The 18,210-nt window shown below is 41.7% G+C and overlaps 1 protein-coding gene across 5 annotated transcripts in view; it reads left to right on the top strand.

Moving 5' to 3' along the window:
* EML6 (EMAP like 6) overlaps positions 1 to 18,210 on the top strand; it is a 264,701-nt gene that overhangs the window by 81,518 nt on the left and 164,973 nt on the right. The window lies entirely within an intron of this gene.

Raw genomic sequence — 18,210 nt, 5'->3', positions numbered from 1 at the left:
AATAGTTTATCAGTATTGGTTCATGAGTGATAACAAACGTACCAGAGGGGTGTAAGATGTTAATAGGAGAAACTGTGTGCAGGAGAGAGGAGCATGCTGGAACTCTGTATTTTCTGCACAATTTTTCTATAAACGTAAAACTGCTCTAAAAAATAAAGCCTGCTAAAAAGAAACACCAAATTATATATAGAAAAAAAAAAAGTTTACCACTTTGGAGAACCTTTTGGTTTTCTGATAGGTTTGTCCATTCATGCTTTAAAAGGTGTTCTCTAATCCCTGGACACCCTAAGATATGAAAGAAGGGTAGATTTTTTTCTGCTGTTAAATTAGTAATTCAGATAAAGCCTGAGTGTGTGAGAAATTTTTCTGCATGACAACACCGTAGGACTCCTAGTGAGTGAGAAATTTTTCTGCGTGACAACTCTGTAGGACTCCTACATGTTCTCTTTTTCTGCAGACTGAACCGTAAGACTGCAGCTTTTGGAGAATTGCAGTGAGAGATTTGGCCCAATGTTAGACTTTATATGTCATAAAAATTCCATGTGAATCAGTGTAGGAGGTGATTAATATTTGCTGTTAGCATTAATATTTAGGTGTAGGTTTAAAAAAATATCTTGAGCTCCTTTTTTAATTGAGTTAATTTTAGCTTCACTCAGTAACCCAGGAGCCATCATGCATGAGTTCCTGTCGGCTCTTCTTCCTCCCTCCCCCTTCAGTGCCCACATCCCGGGCAATAGCTGAGTCCTCTGCATCCTCTGCCTGCGACTGGGTTCTGGCTGATCTCCCCGGACAACTCTGATGGAGGCAGGAATTGTGTCGGCAATTCTAGGTCCCTCCCCAACTCCCCAAGCCCCTTGCCTCCTCCTCCCTTCCAAAATGCCCTCCTTGGGGTCTTGGGGCTTGGTGTCGCCATGTTGACCACAGACTTGTGCACTGTCCCCCACTTCCACACCAGTGAATTGGGATTGCTACTTTGCACCCCATTTTTAAGTTCCCTTAAGGCCTCCCACGGTCTCTGCAGAACTGAGGCTTTGTCATGCTCTTGTTAGTCACCCTCCAAATAGTAGGGCCTTGCTACTATGCCATGAGCCCTGGTGGTGCAGTAGTTAAGCACTTGACTGCAAGCCAAAAGTTTGGCAGGTTGAACCCACCAGCTGCTCCTTGGGAACCCTATGGGTCAGTTCTATTCTGTCCTATAGGGTCTCTATGAGTCAGAATCAACTAGACTGGCAATGGGTATGAAGGAGAAAATACACCATTGTCATTTTACAACATACGGTAATCTTCCTGAATTAATGAGAAAGAACATACTCTGGAGCCAGATGTCAGAGTGTACAGGCAGAGTGTGTGGGTGGTAAGCGGAGTGCCTGAGGGTCTCCTACAACCAGGAGGAGAGTATTTGATATGGAATAACCAAGGGGGGCTATTTTAAGAATGACCAGAAAGGAAAGAAGCAAACCCAGGAACACTGAGGCCACTGAGAGTGCTCAAACCAGGAAGGAGAAATTGAGGAGTGGGAAGACCTGTCTTTTGGCTTTGGTACTGAGGTGGCCTTTATTGTGTAACTTCAAAATTCATGTCTTCGGCCTTAACTTCTCTCCAGAGCTTCAGATGGAAATTTCCAACCCCTTTCTAGACATCTGAAGCTGCCTAAAACTCAACATATCCAAAATGGTAGGAGTCTAAGGAAACCCTGATGGCACAGTAGTTAAGTGCTATGGCTGTTAACCAAAAGTTGGCAGTTCAGATCCACCGGGCACTCCTCGGAGCCTCTATGGGCCAGTTCTACTCTGTCCTATAGGGTCCCTATGAGTCGGAATGGACTCGATGGCAACAGGTTTTTTTATGAGTCTAAATCAACTGGATGGCACCTAGCAACAACAGCAACTAACCAGACACCACACAAAGCACTGCTCCTGCCCTCTGAGTGCCTGCCGTTTATCTTCTCTTCCTGGGTTCCTTCCCAGCCCCACCCTGAGAGCTATGCCCTGATGCACCCTGCCCACCCAAATCCTGTCAGTCGGCTGTCCCCATCTCCTTGGTTTGTCACTCTACTTGTTCTCTCCTTTGCGGCCTTTCTAACACTGTCCTTGTTCGGTGGCTTTCCAGTAACTTCTGGAAAGATCCCAGTGTTTCTTCTGTGGCTTCTCCTCATGCCAGTGTGTGAAAAAACTCACTGATTTGCTTACTTGTCTGTCTCCTCAAGGATATTTAAACCACCTGGGATTACATCTGTCTTATTCATCAGTACGTCTCCAACACCTACCACAGTAAATCTTAGTGGAATGAATAACAAAACACAATTCGGCTCATGTCTTGGTAATGTGATTTAGTGAATATAGCATGAGTTTTGAATTCAAGCCCACTCCTTCCCTGTGGTGTGACTTAAGCCTCAATTTACCCATATTTATAGTGGGTATATCAATACTACACCTTGTGAAGATTAGTATGAAGGTTAAATGTAGATAACATTTCTTTAAAAAATTATTGAGCTATTTAAATTTTCAGTGTCTTCCTGCTTTCTAAATTGAAATATGTTTGTAAACCCAAACCCGTTGTTGTCGAGTCGATTCTGACTCATAGCAATCCTATAGGACAGAGTAGAGCTGCCCCACAGGGTTTCCAAGGAGCGACTGGTGGATTCGAACTGCTGACCTTTTGGTTAGCAGCCGAGCTCTCAACCACTGTGCCACCAAGGCCCCAATTTGTTAATATAGCATATTAATTTTCCAGTGCTGCCATAACAAAGTACCGCAGACTAGGTGGCTTAAAACAACAGAAATTAATTTTTTCACAGCTCTGGAGAGTAGAAGTCCAAAATCAAGATATCTGCGGGGCATGCTCCCTCTGAAGGTTCTAGGGAGAAATCCTTCCTTGTCTTTTCCAGCTTCTGGTGGCCCTTGGCATTCCTTGGCTTGTGACGGCAGAACTCGTCTCTGTCTCTACATGGCACTCTTCTCTGTATCTCTGTGTGTCTTCTCCTATGCACACCAGTCATTGGTTCTCAGGTCCCCCTCAATCAGACGATTTCATCCCCAGGCCCTAACTAATTACATCTACAAAGGCCCTGTTTTCAAATAAGGTCACATTCTGAAGTTCCAGGTGGACAGGAGTTTTTGGGGGGATACCATTCATCGCTCTATGTATGATATTTGTGGCTCTGTGTGATTCGACTTCTAACTACTATTACCTTTCTCTCTGTCCTACACCCTTCCGGACTTTTTCTGCACTTTCTGGATCCCATTTCTTGGACACTTCCTACAGGTTCATACCTCAGCACCTTTGCTTACCTTGTTCCTCAGCCTAGATCGTCTTGAAGGCCCCTGTGTCCCTGTCAGATTTAATCATTCTCGTATTCTCCAACACCATTCAACACGTCAGTTGCTTTTCCTTCTATTATATAGTGATTGGTTCTTGTGTTGTTTTGAAGGCTATTCTCAAACATTCCAGGACTCTCTAGTTACTGGCACGTGGTGGGCTTGTACTTCCCTGCCCACTTAGAGTTAGGCATGACCGTGTGACCTGCTTTAGCCAATGAAATGTGAGTAGAAGGAACACGTTCTGCTTAAGTTTGAAAGCCAGTGCTTACTTCACCACGTTGTCTTTTCCCCTGGTACGTTGAAGATGGTGCCCCCTCTAACAGCCGGGGTCCCAGAGAGAGAGCCCCTTTGTGGTCCATGGTGGACTACTAGCATGAGGAAGGAATAAACCTTCACGGTTTCAAGCCCCTGAAGTTTTGTGGCCCTGGGTGGCTGTAGCGTAACCAGCCTATCTTACGCAGGTGCCTACACGTCTTCTTCCTCTATGGATTATAAGTGTCGTAAAAACAGACTCTGCGTCTAATCTATTTTACACCCACACTCACGTCTAACCTGCCTGCACCTTCCCGGACACTAGAGAAAGAGGCGAGAGCATTACTTTAGAAAGACATATTATATAATATTTGTTGGAGAAATCATTCTTCTTCAGAGCTTTAAAGGAAAGATATCTGAGGACGAGAGGAAGAGCTACGGGGAGCAGCCACGGAGATGGCTGAGCTCTGCCCCAGAGCCCTGCTGCCTCACTGGCAGGGCCACCGGGAATGCCGCCTCTCTGCTTTTGATCTTGCCAGAGGTGTTCTAGAAACACACCCGAAGCTTTAGCATTATCCCGACATAACGCTTAGCGACTGATAAGATACATGTGCCGTATTTTATCCTCTTGCTTTTTGTTTTTAAATATCATTTCCATTCATAAGTCAGTGATTTGCAGAGAGTTTTAAAGTCACTAGTATGAATTAGTAGGGCGTTGTCGTACTGATAGATTGTTTTCTAAATTTATTAGTGAGATGTTTGTTTCAACATTAATTTATAGAGCTAATTTTTTCATATGGAAAATGAAGGACTAGAGTCATTTTAATTAGCTAAATGTACAGTCTTAATAGCACGAACAGTACCATTCGTTTTACTGGCTTGAGAAGACTAAGGCTTCCGTCGTGTGGCTCCCTCAGTCAGCCATGTCTGTGGCTCACTAACATACCCTCGGGCACCTGGGTCACGGCTCCCTCAGTCAGCCGTGTCTGTGGCTCACTAACACACCCTCGGGCACCTGGGTCACGGCTCCCTCAGTCAGCCGTGTCTGTGGCTCACTAACACACCCTCGGGCACCTGGGTCACGGCTCCCTCAGTCAGCCGTGTCTGTGGCTCACTAACACACCCTCGGGCACCTGGGTCACGGCTCCCTCAGTCAGCCGTGTCTGTGGCTCACTAACATACCCTCGGGCACCTGGGTCACGGCTCCCTCAGTCAGCCGTGTCTGTGGCTCACTAACACACCCTCGGGCACCTGGGTCACGGCTCCCTCAGTCAGCCGTGTCTGTGGCTCACTAACACACCCTCGGGCACCTGGGTCACGGCACCCTCAGTCAGCCGTGTCTGTGGCTCACTAACACACCCTCGGGCACCTGGGTCACGGCACCCTCAGTCAGCCGTGTCTGTGGCTCACTAACACACCCTCGGGCACCTGGGTCACGGCACAGCTCTCTGAGCCCATTTTTCCAGAGAAGGAAATACTTTCAGGGAGTGGAAATCTGCTTCCAACCCCCACCTGCAGCATCACACTCTCCGTAGGAATTCACTCACCACTTCTCTCTCTCTCTTCATCAGTGAACCCTGTATGTGATCGTATTTGTGATCGAGAACTTCCCAGAGGATATGTTTTCTTGTTCAGAGAATTTTGGAATTTATTTTTAAACATTAATAGACTATTAGATATCAAATTTACATTTTTAATGAAAAACCTATGACCTTTATTTCATTTAAATTCACTCTGGCGTAATATTCCATTGAATGAGTAATATACAATGTTATCACCTATTCTCCTGCTAATAGACATATTGCTTGCTTGCTTTCATTTTTCTTTTAGTCCAGCTACGCCAAACATGGCTGCAATGTTACAACATAACGTTGAGTGAAAGAAAGCAAGTCCTAGAAGAATACATATAGTAATACTCCATTTAGATGAAGTTCGAACACAAACCTGCACACATACATAATAAAACTGTATATTGAAAAGACTAGCATATAATAAACACAAATTTCAAGATGGCCATGTCTTGATGGGGAAGGAGGAGCTTGTGACTCGGGGGGAACAGGTAGGAGCATTTTTGGCTGGAAATGAGCTTCTTAAACTGGGTCCATTTTACTTTTCTTTGTACCTTACATATACACGTTATATATATATGCGTGTGTATGTATGTTTATATTTATATGATTGAAATATATCTTTCATGGAGTGTTAGAATGTAGATGAAGCTCTTTTTCCTCATGAAACCATTTGTGCTGATCTCAAATACAAAGGAAAATCAGTGACCTTGAGTTAGGCTTGTTTGCAGTGTTCTTGGCTTCCATTTAACATCTTTGCTGTACAAAATATTGCAAGGAACCTAATATGCAATTTTTCAAAGCCAGCATCACAAACATGGTTATTGTTATTGTTTTTAATGTTGTACCTGATTTCATTAGAAAAGCATGAGGCCCTATGAATTAAAATATTGTGCCAGGGCTTCTCAGAATGGCACTTAAAAAATTGGTTTTGAACTTCAGGATAATTGTAAATAAATATTTTTGAGAACTATTAATATTGAACACAAAGGCATCTTTCATGATCTTTCTTGTCTGCAGAGTTTGTGACAGGAATATTGTACATGAAGGGTGACTATATCGTTTAATGTGTTCTTTAAGCCATCTTACTCTGTTATTTAGATATCTGACTGAAACTGTGTGTTTTAGGCCGGGTTCTCTAGAGAAGGAAAACTAGTGAAGCATGTATTTACATGTATCTGTGTATATTATATATATGTAGAGAGAGAGAGGTTTATCTCAAGGAAATGGCTCACACAGTTGTAGAGGCTGTCAAGTCCCAAGTCCATGGTCAGGTGTCAGGCTAGAGGCTTCTCCTGACGCATGTAGCTCCAGGGGTTGACAAATCCCTGATCGGCAGGTGAGATGGCATGCTGCTGGCTCACAGGCTTTAGAGGCTGATGAATCCCAAGATTGGCAGGCAATATGCCAGGCCTCTGGCCCAGAAAAACTGGAGGTCAAATGATGACGAACTGGGTGCAGGATCCAAAGTGAGCAAAAGACAGCAAGCTTGGCAAGAATGTCCATATATATCCGATGCAGGCCACACCCCCAAGGAAACTCCCCTTATAATTGGTTGGCTGATCATGATCATGTCAGATCACATCATGGAGGTGATAACATTATATCGCAAAATGGTGGATAACGGCATCATTACATAACTGCCAAACCACTGAGAATCATGACCCAGCCAAGTTGACGCACAACCCTATCACACTGTGTGTGTTTATTTATTTACTCATTCAACATGTATTTGTAAGGCATTCACTGTATGCCAGTCACTGTTCTGTTCCTGGTGGCCCAGTGGTTAAGAGCTTGATAGCTAACCAAAAAGATCGACAGTTCAAATCCACCAGTCGCTCCTTAGAAACCCTATGGGGCTATTCTACTCTGTCCTATAGGGTAGGAATCGACTCATTGGCAACATGTTTGGTTTTTGGTTTTTGTTCTGTTCCAGGTGTCATCGATGAAAGAGACAGACTAAAATCCCTGACCTTTTGTAGCTTACATTCTTTAAAAATACTGATAATGATAGAATTAGAACCAATGATCCCAATAAGAGAGAGAACGAGGTAATCATTTCAGCTTTTATTTTCCACACACAAAAAATAAGTAACTTACCTGGTGTGTCTAAGATCTTAAATTCATTACACTTGATAATAAATAATTTAACTTGTTTTGAAAAAGGGTGTTGTCATTTAAAGCTACTATTTGATTGTCCCAAGTCTGTGCTAAGTATTTACGTATACCCCACTTGACAGGTGAGAAAACTGAGGTTCAGAAAGATGAATTAACTTCTGAACCCCCCACCATTAGTAAATGGTAGAGTTGAGATTCAAACCACGTGCAGGCCTGTTGGGACCCTAAGGTCCGAGTTCTTACCCATCACACCTCCATTTGGGCTCACAGCCAGTAACAGATCAGAAGCAGAAGTTGATGGGATTACATCAAGCATTCAGAAAAGAACCCAGACGATGGCCAAATCCAAAACTCACAGAGTTGGCAAAGCAAAGATACAGGTATCTTAGGTATTTAGAAGGTTAAAATATGGAAATGTAGTTTGATTTAACTGAGCATGTACTGAGTGTTTCCTGATGTGAAGGTATAGGGTTATGTAGTGGGGGGGGGGGGCGGGGAGATGAGTATTTGTGTGTGGGGGGGGCTGGATGGTAACATTTGTAATAATAATAAATCACACTCTTCGTCCTTGTAGAGCTCAGACACAAGAGACACATGTTCAAAACAGGCCAAACTATAGTTCTAGATAGACTGTGGTAAACATAGCAAAAGGTTTATAAACGAAGTGATTTCTAACACTATGAAGGAGCGTAAACTACGGCATCGGTAGTGGGATTGCAAAGGAAGGGACAGACTTCCATATTTTTAGTAATATGCAAGGTCGGATACCCTGAGCAACCTCCCACTGAAAACAACTCAAAATGCTGGATAATATTTAAATACATTTCTGAGCTGATAAGGCAAGGAATCTCTGTTGTTGTGGTTGTTAGGTGCCACTGAGTCGGTTCCAGCTCATCCAACCCTATGCACAACAGAATGAAACACTGCCCAGTCCTGCACCATCCTCATAATCATTGCTATGTCTGAGCCCATTGTTGCGGCCACTGTGTCAATCCGTCTCATTGAGGGTCTTCCTCTTTTTCACTGACCCACTACTTTACCAAGCATGTTGTCCTTTGCCAGGTACTGATCCCTCCTGATAATATGTCCAAAGTATGAGACGTAGCCTCGACATCCTTGCTTCTAAGGAGCATTCTGTTTGTATTTCTTCCAAGACAGATTTGTTCATTCTTTTGGAAGTCCATGGAATATTCAATATTCTTAGCCAACACACAATTCAAAGGCATCAATTCTCCTTTTGTCTTCCTTATTCACTGACCAACTTTTGCATGCATATGAGGCAATTGAAAACACTATGGCTTGGGTGAAGGGCACCTTAGTTCTCAAGGTGCCATCTTTGCTTTTCAACACTTTAAAGAGGTCTTTGCAGCCGATTTGCCCGATGCAATTTGTCTTTTGATTTCTTGACTGCTGTGTCCATGGGCGTTGATTGTGGATCCAAGTAAAATGAAATCCTTGACAACTTCAATCTTTTCTCTGTTTATCATGATGCTGCTTATTGGTCCAGTTGTGAGAATTTTTGTTTTCTTTATGTTGAGATGCAATCCATACTGAAGGCTGTGGTCTTTGATCTTCATCAGTAAGTGCTTCAAGTCCTCTTCACTTTCGCAAGCAAGGTTGTGTCATCTGCATAACACAGATTGTCAGTGAGTCTCCTTCCAATTCTGATGCCCCGTTCTTCTTCGTATAGTCCAGCTTCTCAGATTATTTGCGCAGCATACAGTTTGAATAGGTACGGTGAAAGGATACAACCTTGACATCTACCTTTCCTGGTTTTAAACCATGCAGTATCCCCTTGTTCTGTACAAACAACTGCCTGTTGATCTACGTACACGTTCCTCATGAGCCCAATTAAGTGTCCTGGAATTCCCATTCTTTGCAATGTTATCCGTAATTTGTTATGATCCATACAGTTGAATGCTTTTTCATAGTCAATAAAACACAGGTAAACATATTTCTGGTATTCTCTGCTTTCAGCCAGGATCCATCTGACATCAACAATGATATCCCTGGTTCCATATCCTCTTCTAAATCCGGCTTGAGTTTCTGGCATTTCCCTGTTGATATACTGCTGCAGCCTTTTTTGAATGATCTTCAGCAAAATTTTGCTTGCACGTGATATTAATGATATTGTTTGATAATTTCTGCATTTGGTTGGATCACTTTTCTTGGGGGTAGGCATAAATATGGATCTCTTCCAGCCTGTGGCCAGGTAGCTGTCTTCCAAATTTCTTCGCTTAGACGAATGAGCACTTACAGTGCTGCATCCATTTGTTGAAACGTCTGAATTGGCATTCTGTCAATTCCCTGAGCCCTGTTTTTCTCCAGTGCCTTCAGTGCAGCTTGGACTTATTCCTTCAGTACCATTGGTTCCTGATCATATATTACCTCCTGAAATGGTTGAATGGTGACCAATTCTTTTTGGTATAGTGACCCTGTGTAATCCTTTCATCTTCTTTTAATGCTTCCTGCGTCATCTAATATTTTCCCCGTAGAATCCTTCAGTATTGCAACTCGAGGCTTGAATTTTTTCTTCAGTTCTTTCACCTTGAGCATGTTCTTCCCTTTATGTTTTCTATCTGCAGGTTTTTGGACATGTCATCATAATACTTTACTTTGATTTCTTGAGCTGCCCTTTGAAATCTTCTGTTCAGCTGTTTAACATTTTTTCAAATACCAGCAGGGTCACCCATGGTGGACAGGTTTCAGTGAGCTTCCAGACTAAGACAAACTAAGAAAAATGATCCGATGGTCTGCTTCTGAAAAGAATTAGCCAGTGAAAACCTTATGAATAGCAGTGGAACATTGTCTGATATATTGCTGCAAGGTGAGCCCCTCAGATTGTAAGGCACTCCAAGTATGACTGGGGTAGAGCTACCTCCTCAAAGTAGAGTTGGAAATCACTCTTTCCCTACCCTAATTCAGACCCACGTGAAAAGGTCAGTTTCTTTACCTGACCCCTTCTGCCTGGGTCTCTTGGGTTACAGAGATTCACATTTTACCGTAGGGCACAGGCAATTTAAAAGTGGAGGACCTGAACCACATTTTGATCTTTCCAGCCTGTTGCCCACATTGCACTGTGTCTGCAGTGATGAGAGATCGTAGTGGTTGGGGGACACTCTACAACCATCTCTTTACTCTGTGAACACACACACATGCACGCACGCACGCACGCACGTGCTCTGACACATATGGAATCTAAAAAAAAGGTTTTTAATTATTTATTTATGCAAAGTTCACAGTGACAGTTCCACAGTGATAAAATCCAAACTGTTCAGAGTTGAGGGTTGTGATCAAAGGTCAAGCATGGACTTCTGGTTCCGGCAACACGGGGGACTGAAGTAACACAGACGCGCACCTTCCCACCCTCCCTGCTCCTTCCAAATACATAGAAATGCTGGGTGAAATATAACACCCCGGTGTAAATACAAAGAAAACTTGAAACGGAAGGAAAGGCAGAGGATCAAAAGGAAAATGAAGGGAGGAGAGGAGTCTAGTAACCAAGAGCAGAGTAAGAACCAAAGCTCTAATATGAGAGTTGCCACGGTGTGGTATCCGTCGTCCCCAGATGGTCAGGGGGTGGCCTTGGAAGCAACTGTTCCATGAATAAAAATTTTGTCTGATCATAGCCAACTAAACCAGTCAATTAAATATGCAAATTTGGCTTTCTTAGAAAAGAGTGGGGCTTCAGCTCAGCCTAAACACTTAGCTTGTGAAGTCAGTGAAGTTGAGGGCTTGTCGGTGGAAAAAAAATGTGGTCTCTTTTCTGGGCTTTATTTTTGCTTCTTCAAGCCACCGCAGACTCTTCTCCACTAGCTCCAAGTTATTACTTGGGATTGACACCAATTGGTGAAGTGCCTGTATTAAAGTTGACATCAGTCAGTGCTTTGGAGAATATCTTGCATTTTGACGCACCTTTTTGGGGAACTGGTAAGTCAAAGACAGTTTTGTGTTGTCAAAGAACTAAAAAAAAATTAAGATTTTCATTTTAATCCACTCTCATAAAGCTGTGCAACACCACAGTTTTAAAAAATCAAAACTGGCCACTCTTCCATTTAGGTGACCATCCATTTGGAGGAAGTACTTCCAGGGCTCTCCTCATCTTGGAGCCTTACAATCTCATGGGTGAGAAATATAGCCGGTTATCTCAGAGCACCATCTAAAATGTTTGATGTAGAATGTTCTGAGGAAACGGGAATCACTTTGAATTCAACAGTAGAATGATATGCCCCTTAATACAGCCTTGGAATCTTGTGGATCAGTTGGTATCCTTAACACAGTTGTTAGGCCTGCCTTCCACCTTCCAAATTCCTTGATAATATACACTTGCAAATTAAGACTCACCTTGAAAATGACTGCCTGCTCTTCTAAAACAGAGGTACAGTATTCTAAGAGCAGAAAGGATAGAGGTAGTAACATTTTACCATCTGGCAAAGCCGCTAGACCAGATGGATTCACTAATGACTTCTCTAAAGTATTTAATCAGACCTTACTGAAACACATGACTGGCATATTTAATTATCCTAAATTAACAGGACTTCTGCCAAATATAACCTTCAATGCTTGAGTCATGCTCCTTGCTTAAAAAGGAAAAAAAAGGAGATGAATAGCTCCAGAAAGCTGGGTTTCACATAGATCCCTCTCATTAGTGAAACTTCTCATTAGCAAATTGTAGTGTTACAGTCTGAAGCAGTATTTCTCCTTTTTCAAAGAATGAATTGTAAGACTACCCGTGCTGATCAAATTCATTTTATCAGTGACAATTATACTGATGAGAACATCTGGGGGTTGACAAATCTGATATACAGTATTTTACACAAGTAACACACGTGTTATACTTTTTTGCCAACTGTGCAACCCACTCGTGCATGATTTTCCTAGGTTCGTTAGGCATGTTATATGTGTGGATGTGTTATTTGCAAAAAATACGGTAGTCATCAGACGTTGCTTTCTACTTCCTGCCTGTGGAAGACTTCTAAACTACCAGATGCCTTTGTTTGTGTGTGTGTAAATTTATCAATTTTTATTTCTTTATAACCAACTTTTGTTTTAATTTCGTATTTATATCAAAGCAATATAGATAAACAAATAAAAAATTACATAAGGCCTTATAATGAAAATTAACTACCTCCTTTTCTCATCCCCAATCCACATTATGAAGGAGCAATTTTAACTGTTTTTTTTAAAAATGTATTTTAGATGAAGGTTTACAGAGCAAATTGATTTCTTATTAAACAGTTAATACACGTTTTGTTTTGTGACATTGGTTGCCACCCCCACAACATGTCAATACTCTCCCTTTCTCAACCTTGGTTTCCCCATTACCAGCTTTCCTGTCCTCTCCTGCCTTCTAGTCCTTGCCCCTGGGCTGGTGTGCCCATTTAGTCTGGTTTGATTTTATGGGCTGGTCTAATCTTCTGCTGAAGGGTGAACCTCAGGAGTGACTTCAGTACTGAGTTAAAAGAGTGTCCAAGGGCCATACTCTCAGGCTTCTCCAGTCTCTGTCAGACCAGTAAGTCTGGTCTTTTTTTGTGAGTTAGAATTTTTTTCTACATTTTTCTCCAGCTCTGTCCATGACCCCGTATCATGATTCCTGTCAGAACAGTCCATGGTGGTAGCCTGGCACCATCTAGCTGTGCTGGGCTCAGTCTGGTAGAGGCTGTGGTAGTTGTGGTCTTTGGTTTTCTTCATTCTCCTTTGCTCAGATAGGGTGAGACCAGTGGAGTATATTAGGTGGCCACTCATAAAATTCTAAGACCCCAGGTGCTACTCACCAAAGTAGGATGTAGAACATTTTCCTTGTCAAGTATATTATGCCAATTGAGCTAGATGTTCCCCGAGACCATGGTTCCCAGGCTTCAGCCCAGTAATTTGGTTCCTCAGGGAGTTTGGATTTATCTGTGGAGCTTCCATGACCTTACCTTGGTCAAGTTGTGCTGGCTTTCCTGGTATTGTGCACTGTCTTACTCTTCACCACAGTTGACACTTATCTATTGTCTACTTAGGGTTTTTCTTTCCCCTCCCCTCCCTTGTAACCCACAAAGATTGTTTCTTTTTGCATGTAAACCTTTTCATGAGTTTTTATAATAGTGGTCTCATACACTATTTGTCCTTTGGTGATTGACGTATTTACTCAGCATAATGCCCTCCAGATTCACCCATGTTGTGAAATGTTTCACAGTTTTGTCATTGTTCTTCATTATTGTGTAGTATTCCACTGTGTGTATGTACCATAGTTTATTTATCCTTTCATCTGTTGACAGGCACTTAGGTTGTTTCCATCTTTTTGCTATTGTGAATAATGCTGCAGTGAACATGGGTGTGCATAGGTCTATTCGTATGATGGATCTTATTTCTCTAGGAGTTGGATTACTGGATCATATGGTATTTCTAGATCTAACTTTTTAAGGAAGTGCCACATTGGTTTCCAAAATGGTTGTACCGTTTTGCATTTCCACCAGCAGGACATAAGAGTTCCAGTCTCTCCACAACCTCTCCAGTATTTATTTTGTTTTTTTTTGATTCATGCCAGTAATGTCAGGGTGAAATGGTATCTCACTGTGGTTTTGATTTGCATTTCTCTAATGGCTAGTCATGAGCATTTCCTCATGTGTCTGTTAGCCACCTGAATGTCTTTGGTAAAGTGTCTGTTCATATCCTTTGACAGTTTATTAATTGGATTATTTGCCTTTTTGTTGTAGAGGTGTTGAATTTTCCTATCAATTTTAACTCTTATGATCGTTTCCTCTGGTGGTTATATCCATATCTCAAAACAATATGATTAGTTGCTATTTCTTGATTTACCAATTTTAGACATGATTGACTTCCTTTTAAGATACATGAGGATATATATTACATATACCATTCTTATATCCCTTACCTCTTCCCAAAAAGTTATTTCATTATTTTTAATTCCTTTAATATTTACCTTTATAGCCTTAACTTATATTTTATAGTTTTTTTTTTTTGGGGGGGGGGTCGTCAACTATAGACAGTATCTCTTAGCTCCCAACTTTGTATGATGAAGATATTAGTGACCTGAGTATTCCACCAAATATTCCAGGCTTCTTTCACTCAGCATGATGTTTTTGAGATTCATCCATGTTGTTGTGTATATCAGTGGTTCATTCCTTTTTATTACTGAGAACAATTTAATTGTATGACTATGCAATAACTTGTTTACGCATTCACCTGTTAACGAACATTTGAGTTATTTCCAGTTCAGGGGTATTATAAATGAAGCTGTTTTGAACATTTGTATACCTGTCTTTGTATAGATATATCCTTTTATTTCTCTTGGGTAAATATCTAGGAGTAGAATTCCTAGATCATATGTTAAGTGTATGTTTAACTTTATAAGAAATTGCCAGACTGCTTTCAAAATTGATGCATTGTTTTATATTCCTGTTAGTAATTCCAGTTGCTCCACATCCTCGACAGCACTTGGTATTGTCAGTTGTCCTAATGAGTATGTAGAGATATCTCATTATGGTTTTGATTCACAATTACCCTCATGACTAAGGATGTTAGGCACCTTTTAATTTCAGTTGTCCTACTGAGTATGTAGAGATATCTCATTATGGTTTTGATTCACAATTACCCTCATGACTAAGGATGTTAGGCACCTTTTCATGTGCTCATTTTCTGTCTCTCTTCCTGGGTGAAGCATATGGTTAAATCTTTTAGCCATATTTGAAGTTGGGTTGTTCATCTTATTATTGAGTTGTACGTAAAGTCAGAATCATGAACCTTTTTTAAATTCCGCCCTTGGAACAAGTACTCAAATATAATTTTTTGCCTTAAGGAATCAAGAATGATTAGTGTTGCTGATTAATGTTTTTTTGTTTAAACTTGTACGTTGAGGCTACCTCTTTCCGTGACCTTATTAATTCTCATCTTCTCCCCCATACAACATATCTGGGAAACTTCCTGATCTCATCTGACGTTAGAAAGACATGCTTTTGCCCTCCTGGCATGCTAGAGAAACAAATCAATTTCCTCCTCCAGAAAAGGGTATGGAAGTCCTCTGCAGTGCTTTCTATTGCTATGGTAACAGAAGATGGGATTTCCCAGTGGAACTAGGTTTATAAATACACAGAGAAAAACAGTTCTTTAAAAGCTTGATCCCTTTGTTGTTGCCATGTATACAGAAAAATAAATGCAATAAATTGAGTTCCAAAGGAAAAATAGAATAGCACCAAACCATAAAATATGCAGGTGTTCAATGAGACTCCCATTGCATTTAGACCCTCAGTGAAGAGCAGTTGATTTTAAGTTTTAATATTATGACATTGCTGTTTTAGCTATAATAATGTGCAGAATTTGCAAAGTGCAAGTTTTATTAGGAAAGCAAAGAAGGGAGTTAGATTTATGGACTCTCAGCTGGCAGATAGAATGTAAGTCAATAGCATCAGTACTTCCAATTACAGAAGGACTCACAACACTGATATGGTGACAAACACAATAGAAGCCTAAAGTGAAACAAATATTTTATGTAATGGTGATAAAATACCTTCCGCTTAATTTCTTCTGTGGAAGGATGCAATAGTTGGCCATTTCTTACTGGAAACCCAGGAATTCAGGGACACTATTCTTTCTGTCTGGAGCCCTGGTGGCGCAGTGGCTAAGCGTTCAGCTGCTAACCAAAAGGTTAGCAGTTTGAATCCACCAGACACTCCTTTGAAACCCTATGGGGCAGTTCTACTGTGTCCTCTAGGGTCACTATGAGTTGATATCAACTCGATGGCAGTGGGTTTGGTTTTTTGGTTTATTCTTTCTGTCACGATCTTTCTTTGGATAAGGAGGCCTAACATCCTTTAATCTGCTGTTTGGTCTAAAGGCCTTATTGTAAGGGTGGCTTCTTTGGCTCGGGGCAGCTCTGTGGGCAGAGCAAAGAGTGAAGTATGTGGTAAGGGACAGACTACACATATACACACCTGCCATTCAAAATGCTTCTGAGCTAAAATTCCAAAGGTGTTTTGGGATTAGATAAAAGCAGATTCTACTCAAATGAGTTTTCATGAAAATTTTGAATTCCTAAATACAGGAATGTGGGAAGAAGGGAATAGACACCTTGACAGTAGATTAAAGCCTACTTATTAAACATATGTTTTTTGCAAGGTCACCATTACTAATAACCTTGTATTATGCTCTTGAAAATCCAATGATTAAAGTTTGTGGAATTTTCTTCCCTCCTATGAGCTTTAAAAATTGCCATTGACATGACATGACAGATTCAAAGTAAACGATACCCGGCTGTGCTCTGGAAGACACATGGGTGCCATCATCTGTCACCAGGTGAAAGGAGCAGAGTTTCTGGGAAGCTGATGTCACAAATGGCAAAGTGAATAAAGGTTCTTCCTTCTTCTCCCTATGGTTGACATGAAATGGGCATAGATAAATAGTAACAGTGTGAATCACTCTCAACAATCACGTTGCATGCAAGCCAGAGAGGGGATGTCAGAGACTCTAGGCTTTCAAGGGAGAAATAGCTGAGCTCTCCTGATGTGCCCAAGTGGCAGGCGAGGAACCTGGGGGATGGGGTTTGGTGGGCTGGGAAGAGATGGTTTAAGGAATGGCATAAAGGAGATTTAATATGAATACAAAGAACAATTCAAGAATAACTGAGTTAAAAATAAGTTAATCACAAGATGAGATTATTTGGGGTAATACTGTGTCTTAGTTACCTAGTGCTGCCATAACAAAATACCACGAAGTAGGTGGCTTTAAAGACCAGATATTTATTTTCTCACAGTTCTGGAGGCTGGAAGTCCAAATCAGGGCCACAGCTGTGTCAGTTCCTTCTGTGGGCCTCTCTCCTAGTTTCTGGTGACGGCTGGCAAGCCTTGCCATGCCTTTGCTGCTTGGAGATACATCTGCTCCGTCGTCACACGCCATCTCCCTCTGTGTGTGTCTCTCTGCCTCTGTGCTCTACTTTATAAGACTCACTCTACTCAGGCAGGACCTCATTAACATAGCAACAGAAACCTCCCATTTCCAAACAGAAGTACCTTCACAGGTATAGGAGTTAGGACTTCAACGTATATTTTCGGGGGACACAATTTGATCCATAACATACAGCTAATAAGGTAACTTAGGTGAAAATATCATTTTGAAGGGCTCTTTGAAGATTTGTTTAATGCTGCTTGTTCCATTGACCCCCTCATTCAAGGAATTAGCTGAGAAAAGCCAGGAATCATGAAATTAGAGTCAGAATGACTTACTAGAACAGTGATTTTTTTATTCTGGGAGCTTCTGATGTTGCAGAAATCTATTAAATATCTAAAACGTCAGAACAAAAAAAGCTGTGATGACAGCAAAAGAGTTTATGTCTCCTGTCATCCAGGGAAAATATACTTGTTCCCTTTATTTTCTGGTCCCTGAGTAGAAGCTGTTGCTTGTACAGCAGTAGAGGGGAGGCAAAATGGCAGCCAGGAGTATGATTGGTGTCGTTCAGTCTCTTCAGCAAGTGTTTTGTCAGCGCTTTCTTTGTTATGTGATGTCCCAAGACCTGGGATAGAGTGATGCAAGACAGCCTCTGCTCTCTTGCAAACACCCAAAACCAAGCCCACTGACAGAGTAGAACTGCCCTATAGGGTTTCCAAGGCTGTAATCTTCACGTGAACAGATTGCCACATCTTTCTCCCGAAGAGCCGCTGGTGGGTTTGAACCACCAACCTTTCGGTTAGTGCCCAGTGCTTCACCATTGCGCCACCAGGGCTAACAGTCTGGTCAAATCCTCTCTCCTTTGTATCTCTTAGGACTCTAGGTATGGTGCTAACATAAGGGGTCTTCTTGGTTTCCCAAATAAAAATCAGGTGGGGTTAAGTCCATCTTTTCCCAGGATCAAGTTCATAGGCTTCAAACTCTAACGCTGCCAAGCTCTACGAGTTATATACCCAGTTGCCCAAACCAACAACTTCGGTCAACTTTGACTTGTCCGAGATTTTCCT

Source organism: Elephas maximus, chromosome 26 (assembly GCF_024166365.1).
Source record: "Elephas maximus indicus isolate mEleMax1 chromosome 26, mEleMax1 primary haplotype, whole genome shotgun sequence".
Lineage (NCBI taxonomy): Eukaryota > Metazoa > Chordata > Mammalia > Proboscidea > Elephantidae > Elephas > Elephas maximus.
The sequence above is the reverse complement of the archived record's forward strand: the minus strand, read 5'-3'. Positions and strand labels throughout refer to the sequence as shown.